This window comes from Haplochromis burtoni, unplaced genomic scaffold, assembly GCF_018398535.1.
Source record: "Haplochromis burtoni strain Fernald_Lab_line unplaced genomic scaffold, NCSU_Asbu1 Contig_383, whole genome shotgun sequence".
Taxonomy (NCBI): domain Eukaryota; kingdom Metazoa; phylum Chordata; class Actinopteri; order Cichliformes; family Cichlidae; genus Haplochromis; species Haplochromis burtoni.
In genome coordinates, this window is record NW_024582744.1 from 43,193 (window position 1) to 52,861 (window position 9,669).

Consider the following 9,669-nt stretch of genomic DNA (forward strand, 5'->3'; position numbering starts at 1 on the left):
GTGTGTGTGTGTGTGTGTGTGTGTGTGTGTGTGTGTGTGTGTGTGTGTGTGTGTGTAACGTGCTGCAAAAATATATAACGAGATTGGCTGCTGCTGCCTCAGACTTGAGCTGGCGTTTCTGTGTGTGCTCAGTCTCCATTTCCGGGAATGTAAAAATAAAGATCATTTTTTGAGTTGGACCACTTTGAGCTGTTTGTCGTTTTTCACCGCCAAAAGAATACAAAGAACCAAACACAATAGGTTTGTGCTTGGTGGACAACCTGATCCATCACCTTCTTCAGCCTGTTTGCCAGCACTTTTGACAGTATTTTATCATCAGTGCACAATAAACTGTCTTTTCAGCTTGTTTTAGCTTCATTGCCCACTCCTGACCTTTCTGCAGTGCAGTCTTTTGCCTCTCAGGCAGAGAAAGATCTCTGGTGTAGATTTGGCTGCACACTGATGCTATCTGTTTGGCATTTCTCTGACAGCCGCCCATGCCTGCCTAAGCATTTTTTCCCTTGGTTTCTTAAGTGGGCACACGGGTTGGACCATGTGTCCAAAGGGGGGATGCTACAGGTTGTAACAAAGCTGTGGTTCACAAAAGACTTTTCTGCAGCAGCTGGACACTTTTTTTGTATAAAGTGTCTCATTTGCATGACCAATAATGTGGGACGTACAGCTCATGTAGACATCCATGTAGACATGGATTTTATTGAACTAACACCATCAGAGGGAAAGAAGTATTGTTTAGTGGTGGTGGACATGTTTTCCAAGTTTAGGTTTAGGTTGCGAACACATTGTGCATATCACCCACAATACGGAGGTGCCGTGGAAAGAGTGAATGGCTCTTTGAAAACAAAATTGGCAAAGTGCTGTGAAGAAACTGGACTTTCATGGCCAAAAGCACTCCCCCTTGTGTTAATGTACATACGCATGCGGGCCAGACCTCCAACACATCTCAGCCCTTATGAGGTGTTGTATGGGTGCCCTGCTATAGTGGGGGCAGAGCCTCCAAAGTGGTGAGCCATGTCCACAGAACTGTGTGACAGTGAAATGATTGTGTATTGTCAAAATCTCTCTAAGACTCTCTCGCAGATACACCAAAACATGAAGGCAGCCATGTCTAAACCAGCAGAAGGACCATTGCACCCGTTTAAGCCAGGCCAGCCAGGATGCTGGTGAAAGATTTCAAGAGAAAGCACTGGAAGGCAAGGTGGTGGCTCAGTCCATTCCAAGTTCTGCTGACCACGCAGACAGCGTTAAAGGTTGGGGAACGAGTTACCTGGATCCACGCCAGTCACTTTAAGCTGTTTCCAGAGGAATCGCCCGGGGAGGCGGGAGAGCGACCAGGTGAAACATACGGGGCAGAATGATCCCCGCACCTCATCCAGGCAGTACGCAGTCCAGCCTCTAACTGCAACAATGCGTCATACTGAGAAGCAGCTCATCATTGGAGTGGCCCTGCTGCTCTTCACTGGGCTGATGATTGCCCTGTTGTGGAGCCTCTGGGGTGATCCGCAGCTGGAGGCGACTTCTCAACCCAGATGAGCACAAGCGGCAGGAAACGGCGGACCTCATACCAAAGTGGTGGTCACCGCAGTAAAAGAACAATTGACAGTTGCAGAGTTTGATTTGTGTGATGTAATAGGATATTATGGTAGCGCCAATGTGTTTGGCGAGGCCACAATGTGTATATGTGTAATACCAGGCATATACCGCAGCATAGGATTAGCAATTCTGATTACTGGTTTCCGACCTGGTATCGGGTTCTTTGGAGCATGGGACCAGGTGGTTGGACAGCGACCCCCAGGGTAGGTAGTTTCAATGCACGGGTGTAGATGTATTTCTCACTGACTAGGGCTGAGGTGGGAAGAGACGCAGCCACAGGAAAGGTGAAACCATTGATTTTAACAATAAAAAACACAACAAAACTTTGTTTTGACATAAGTTGTGAAAGCAGCAGATGGACTTATTTCAACTTGGCAGTAGATGTCAGGGGTGCAGATCCACTGGGGTGGTTCAGTGTGAAATTTGGGATGGCCACACCAAATGCAAAGGTAACCAAGAATGCAACCTCAGCACATGCACCTGTGGAGCTGTCAGGACATCAGTTAGTAACTTATTTAAACATAACTGGACCTGAGGACGTGGTGCAAAAAGAGACAGGTTATGTAGCTAAGAATGTGTGGCTGGATTGGATAACTTACATAGCTGGAGGGCATTAAACAGCAGTTGTTGTTTTTTGCTCTCAATTTTGACAGCCCTATTAAAGATTAATATCAGTCTTTACATGCTCAAGATAGCTTTTCTTTAAATTATTTAATTCTCACTCACTTTTGCAACTTTGTACTTTTGTGTTACTCGCAGCAACAACTCCACCTCATTGTTAGTCCATTTAAAAAACTTTTCCTCGATCTTTTGCCGCGATGTTTCAACGAGCCGGAAAATAAATGGCTGACAGAAATGGGGCAGGTCAAATCTTCTTACACTTCACGCATGTGCAGTACTGGAACGTAAGCGTGTCAATGTGGACACACAACTCTGTGAAAACAACTGAAAACGATAGTGTGTACGCGGAGCGTTTTCAGACGAAAATCTATCCGGGCTAATGTGGACATAGTCTCAGTACCCTCTACCCAGTAGTTAAGAAGGGTGTTACTTCCCCTGTGTTTTCTCCTAGGGCCGGAAACTACACATGTTTGACCAGAGTAAGTGTTACCCTAATAGGCATTCAGGTGAGTCATGGTGTGATAAGGTGACAAATGTTACTGAATGGGCAAATATGAGCAGCATTAATGTTGCTCGTGGTGACCTGTTCTGGTGGTGTGGTGACAAGATTCTGAGGGACACCACGTGGCTGGTCAGGAGCTTGTACTATTGTAAGATTGGCACTCCCTATAGTGATCTCATGCTACTGCAGAGACCCATATTGGTAGGACCCGCCGAGCCACGTCAAAATATTTAGATTTAACTAAAAACTCCCCAACTTACATAGATGCTATAGGTGTTCCTAGAGGTGTTCCTGATGAGTATAAATTGGCCAACCAGGTCGCAGAAGGGTTTGAGTCCATCTTTCTATGGATAACCCCAAATAAGAATGTAGATGGATAAAATATGTTCATTATAATATTCAGCGACTGGCTAATTTGACACGGGATGCAGTGGCGGACCTATCTGAACAGCTGGCCGCCACTTCCCTAATGGCCCAGCAAAATAGGATGGCCTTGTATATGCTTTTGGCTGAGAGGGAGAGTGTTTGTACTATGGCAGGTCCTCTGTGTTGTACTTTCATCCCTAATAACACAGCTCCAGACGGCTCTGTAACCAGGGCACTGGAAGGGTTGAGGACACTGTCCACCCAAATGACAGAGGACTCTGGTATAAATAATCCCTTGGATGACTTCTTGTTTTTTTTTGCAATTATTTTGTAAGTATAAAGCCATATTGGTGTCTTTGTTGATGTCCATAGCCACATTTTCTGCCATACTTACATGTTGTGGCTGTTGTTTCATCCCGTACCCGTATAGTACATAAGTTGATCACAACTGTGCTGACAAAAGAGAATGAGACTCCTAAATTTCAGGCTGAAGATAGGGACAGTGATGAGGTTAGTGAGAGTGAAGATGAGCATTAAGGTGTGAAATTGATCTGTGCTTTTGTGGGGGGGTTTCTTTTTCTTCCTTCCTGACCTATAGAATGATGCACATTGTGAAATCTCTTTTGAGAGTACAATCGTGTTTATGTTATGTACAGAAGTTGGGAAAGAAATTCCCATGTTTGATTAAAATTGTTATTTGATGGAGTTGTTATCACAAAGGGGGAATTGTACTGGAAATCTCTTTATTTTATGTATTAATCGCATCACTTTAGTAATAGTAGTAATGCTTTCTCAACTCAATGTAGAATAATCACTCTTGACACCAGCTGTATGCATGTAAAATGTTATTGGGTGGGCCACAAGGTTCATTGCCTTCTCACAGCGAACCCATTGAAAACTTAAGGGTCTCCAGACATCCTGTTCTAAAGGAGGTGACAGTTGGTGACAGTTGATCTGTCTTAGACTAGGAGAGGGTCAAGAATGAGCTGGACTAAAGAGACTGAAGAGGTGTAAAAGGGTTCAGGGTAGTGTCTTTCCTCAGAAAAACTGGTTTGATCTGAACCTTTTTCTCCACTGCAGTGTTTTTCTTTTCATTTTAACCTAACTTCAGAAGACATGCTCACCTGGTGGTGCAATTTTATATGAGATTTTACACGAGAGCAGGTTTCCCAACCTTGTAAACAGTACCCTTGCACAATTACTGAAACTTGCACCACTGACGAACAATCGCCTGCGAGTCCATGAGCATTGATCACAATTGATTTATCAAAGACCACTCATCAGTGACCATTGGGTGGAATAGTAGCTCATAGTCAAAGTAGTCATTTATTTTAATGGAATCTCTTCCTTCCGTATGTCGCCATCTATTTTCTGAGCACCCTAATTGCACAGCAATGGTAAGGTAGAGGCCAGTTCCATTAAGAGATTTGATTGGGAATTCCAGTCTCAGTAATAAAAATGAACGAATTGGCTCATGTCAGTGCTCGCTTATTACCAGGTACATGCCCAGTATGCCAGAAAAAAATAAAATAAAAAAACCCTGTATTTTAACAAACTCAAAATTCTGTAAATGAAAATACAGTAAATAAAAAATACTAAATATCTTGCTACTGTAGACGTTGGGGGGAAAAAGCTGTAAAAAGGTTACAGTAAAAACAAAGTTACAGTAAAAAGTAGCTATATTGTAACAGAAATTTCAGTAAAGTTACTGTAAATATATAAGAGCATATTGCTCTTATGCATAACAGCAGTAAGCATGCAGCAGCTATCAGTAAGTCATTAATCAAATTTACAACTCTACATTACGTCTGTTTACACTGTAGAGTTGGATCATTAGACACCATCCGACCAGGACTACGGTAGCGCAGCAACTTCCAGCGGATTATAAGGAAAAGCTGGCCATCTTCCGCTCCTACTGCAGCAAACACATCGGCGACAAAAACATCCAGCCCAGCCACATCACAAACATGGACGAGGTCCCGCTCACTTTTGACATCCCGGTGAGTCACACTGTGGAGAAGAAGGGGACCAGCACGGTAGCGATACGCACAACGGGGTATGAAAAGTCTTCTTTTACTGTTGTGCTTGGCTGCCATGCTAATGGACAGAAACTGCCGCCTATGGTGATTTTTAAGCGAAAGACTTTGCCTAAAGAGAAGTTTCCAGCAGAAATCATCATTAAGGCAAATGAAAAGGGCTGGATGGATGAGGAAATGATGAAAGAGTGGCTGAGGGAGGTGTATGTAAGGAGACCAGGTGGTTTTTTCCACGCATCACCATCGCTGTTGATCTGTGACTCTATGCGTGCCCATCTCACAGCCGATGTGAAAAAACTTGTGAAGCAAATGAACTGTGAGCTTGCTGTCATTCCGGGAGGCCTGACAAAGGAACTCCAACCGCTGGACATCGGTGTGAACCGCCCGTTCAAAGTAAGGCTGCGAGCGGCCTGGGAGCGATGGATGACCGGTGGAGACCACAGTTTCACTAAGAGTGGAAGGCAGCGCCGGGCGAGTTACGCCACAATTTGCCAATGGATTGTAGATGCTTGGGCTAACATGTCTGCTGGCACTGTTGTTCGAGCTTTCGCAAAAGCCGGCATCGTTTCCGAGGAGCCGCACGGCACGGAAAGTGACTCTGACGGTGAAGACAGTGAACCTGGCATGTTTGATGGAGATTTAGCGCAGCTGTTCAATTCAGACACAGAGGATGAGGACTTCGATGGGTTTGATTGATGATAAAAATGTGAGTACCAAACTCAGTTTTGCTCCTGCTTTATTTTTAAATACGCACACTTGTATGCTTGTGTGTTGTTGATGATGACGATTACTGGTAATAAAAATGTGAGTACCAAACTCAGTTTTGCTCCTGCTTTATTTTTAAATATGCACACTTGTATGCTTGTGTGTTGTTGATGATGACGATTACCGGCAATAGAAATGTGAGTAAGGTACCGAATTCAGGTTTGCTCCCGCTTTATTTTTAAATACGCATACGGTACTTGTATGCGCCCTATGGTCCAGTGCGCCTTATGTGTGTGTTAAATACAGTAAGGGCACACATAACTGAGACTGCGCCTTTTAGCACAGTGCGCCTTATGGTCGTGAAAATACGGTAAGTTGTGAAAGCAGCGGATGGACTTATTTCAACTTGGCGGTAGATGTCAGGGGTGCAGATCCACTGGGGTTGTTCAGTATGAAATTTGGGATGGCCACACCAAATGCAAAGGCAACCAAGAATGCAACCTCAGCACATGCACCTGTGGAGCTGTCAGGACATCAGTTAGTAACTTATTTAAACATAACTGGACCTGAGGACGTGGTGCAAAAAGAGACAGGTTATGTAGCTAAGAATGTGTGGCTGGATTGGATAACTTACATAGCTGGAGGGCATTATACAGCAGTTGTTTTTTTTGCTCTCAATTTTGACAGCCCTATTAAAGATTAATATCAGTCTTTACATGCTCCAGATAGCTTTTCTTCAAATTATTTTATTCTCACTCGCTTTTACAACTTTGTACCTTTGTGTTACTCGCAGCAACAACTCCACCTCATTGTTAGTCCATTTAAAAAAACTTTTCCTCAACATTTTGCCGCAACGTTTCAGAGCCGGAAAATAAATAAATGGCTGACAGAAATGGGGCAGGTTGAATCTTCTTGCGCTTCACGCATGTGCAGTACTGGAACGTAAGCATGTCAATGTGGACACACAACTCTGTGAAAACAACTGAAAACGATAGTGTGTACGCGGAGCGTTTTCAGACGAAAATCTATCCGGGCTAGTGTGGACGTAGTCTCAGTACCCTCTTCCCAGTAGTTAAGAGGGTGTTACTTCCCCTGTGTTTTCTCCTGGGGCCGGAAATACACATGTTTGACCAGAGTAAGTGTTACCCTAATAGGCATTCAGGTGAGTCATGGTGTGATAAGGTGACAAATGTTACTGAATGGGCAAATATGAGCAGCATTAATGTTGCTCGTGGTGACCTGTTCTGGTGGTGTGGTGACAAGATTCTGAGGGACACCACGTGGCTGGTCAGGAGCTTGTACTATTGTAAGATTGGCACTCCCTATAGTGATCTCATGCTACTGCAGAGACCCATATTGGTAGGACCCGCCGAGCCACGTCAAAATATTTAGATTTAACTAAAAACTCCCCAACTTACATAGATGCTATAGGTGTTCCTAGAGGTGTTCCTGATGAGTATAAATTGGCCAACCAGGTCGCAGAAGGGTTTGAGTCCATCTTTCTATGGATAACCCCAAATAAGAATGTAGATGGATAAAATATGTTCATTATAATATTCAGCGACTGGCTAATTTGACACGGGATGCAGTGGCGGACCTATCTGAACAGCTGGCCGCCACTTCCCTAATGGCCCAGCAAAATAGGATGGCCTTGTATATGCTTTTGGCTGAGAGGGAGAGTGTTTGTACTATGGCAGGTCCTCTGTGTTGTACTTTCATCCCTAATAACACAGCTCCAGACGGCTCTGTAACCAGGGCACTGGAAGGGTTGAGGACACTGTCCACCCAAATGACAGAGGACTCTGGTATAAATAATCCCTTGGATGACTTCTTGTTTTTTTTTGCAATTATTTTGTAAGTATAAAGCCATATTGGTGTCTTTGTTGATGTCCATAGCCACATTTTCTGCCATACTTACATGTTGTGGCTGTTGTTTCATCCCGTACCCGTATAGTACATAAGTTGATCACAACTGTGCTGACAAAAGAGAATGAGACTCCTAAATTTCAGGCTGAAGATAGGGACAGTGATGAGGTTAGTGAGAGTGAAGATGAGCATTAAGGTGTGAAATTGATCTGTGCTTTTGTGGGGGGGTTTCTTTTTCTTCCTTCCTGACCTATAGAATGATGCACATTGTGAAATCTCTTTTGAGAGTACAATCGTGTTGATGTTATGTACAGAAGTTGGGAAAGAAATTCCTATGTTTGATTAAAATTGTTATTTGATGGAGTTGTTATCACAAAGGGGGAATTGTACTGGAAATCTCTTTATTTTATGTATTAATCGCATCACTTTAGTAATAGTAGTAATGCTTTCTCAACTCAATGTAGAATAATCACTCTTGACACCAGTTGTATGCATGTAAAATGTTATTGGGTGGGCCACAAGGTTTATTGCCTTCTCACAGCGAACCCATTGAAGACTTAAGGGTCTCCAGACATCCTGTTCTAAAGGAGGTGACAGTTGGTGACAGTTGATCTGTCTTAGACTAGGAGAGGGTCAAGAATGTGCTGGACTAAAGAGACTGAAGAGGTGTAAAAGGGTTCAGGGTAGTGTCTTTCCTCAGAAAAACTGGTTTGATCTGAACCTTTTTCTCCACTGCAGTGTTTTTCTTTTCTTTTTAACCTAACTTCAGAAGACATGCTCACCTGGTGGTGCAATTTTATATGAGATTTTACACGACAGCAGGTTTCCCCACCTTGTAAACAGTACCCTTGCACAATTACTGAAACTTGCACCACTGACGAACAATCGCCTGCGAGTCCATGAGCATTGATCACAATTGATTTATCAAAGACCACTCATCAGTGACCATTGGGTGGAATAGTAGCTCATAGTCAAAGTAGTCATTTATTTTAATGGAATCTCTTCCTTTCTTATGTCGCCATCTATTTTCTGAGCACCCTAATTGCACAGCAATGGTAAGGTAGAGGCCAGTTCCATTTAGAGATTTAATTGGGAATTCCAGTCTCAGTAATAAAAATTAACGAATTGGCTCATGTCAGTGCTCACTTACTACCAGGTACATGCCCAGTATGCCAGAAAAAAATAAAATAAAAAAACCCTGTATTTTAACAAACTCAAAATTCTGTAAATGAAAATACAGTAAATGAAAAATACTAAATATCTTGCTACTGTAGACGTTGGGGGGAAAAAAGCTGTAAAAAGGTTACAGTAAAAACAAAGTTACTGTAAAAAAGTAGCTATATTGTAACAGAAATTTCAGTAAAGTTACTGTAAATATATAAGAGCATATTGCTCTTATGCATAACAGCAGTAAGCATGCAGCAGCTATCAGTAAGTCATTAATCAAATTTACAACTCTACATTACGTCTGTTTACACTGTAGAGTTGGATCATTAGACAGATACATTGGCTAGGTGTAATGGTTTTTCAAGTACATTCTGGCTCTTATTTTATTCCAACAAACATTATATTTGTAACAAATCTAACAATTCACTGTGATAATTTTTTTGCAAGTTGTTTTACTCATTAATTGTATTCCAACAAATAAGAGATGTCTAACTGAGGCAGGAATAAGCACTCCCACTAGTGTAGAAAGGCAATTTAAAGAAAAATGGGTACAGATACAAGACGAAACAAACAAGATTTAGCAAAGTCTTGCAAAATAGTTCTTGGATGCTTACCAGAGCTCTGTGAATGACCATCTGAAAAATGGAACACAAAGATAAACATGATGAACCAGTATATTTAAAAAATATGTGAAAATTCAACTTGGACCTACTCTCTTGTCGAAAGTGATTTTGTTGTTGTTGTTGTTGTTGTTGTTGTTGTTGTTGTGAGCATTTTCGATTAGAGCTCGGTAATAAAGGGGTAATTGTAGGTAAT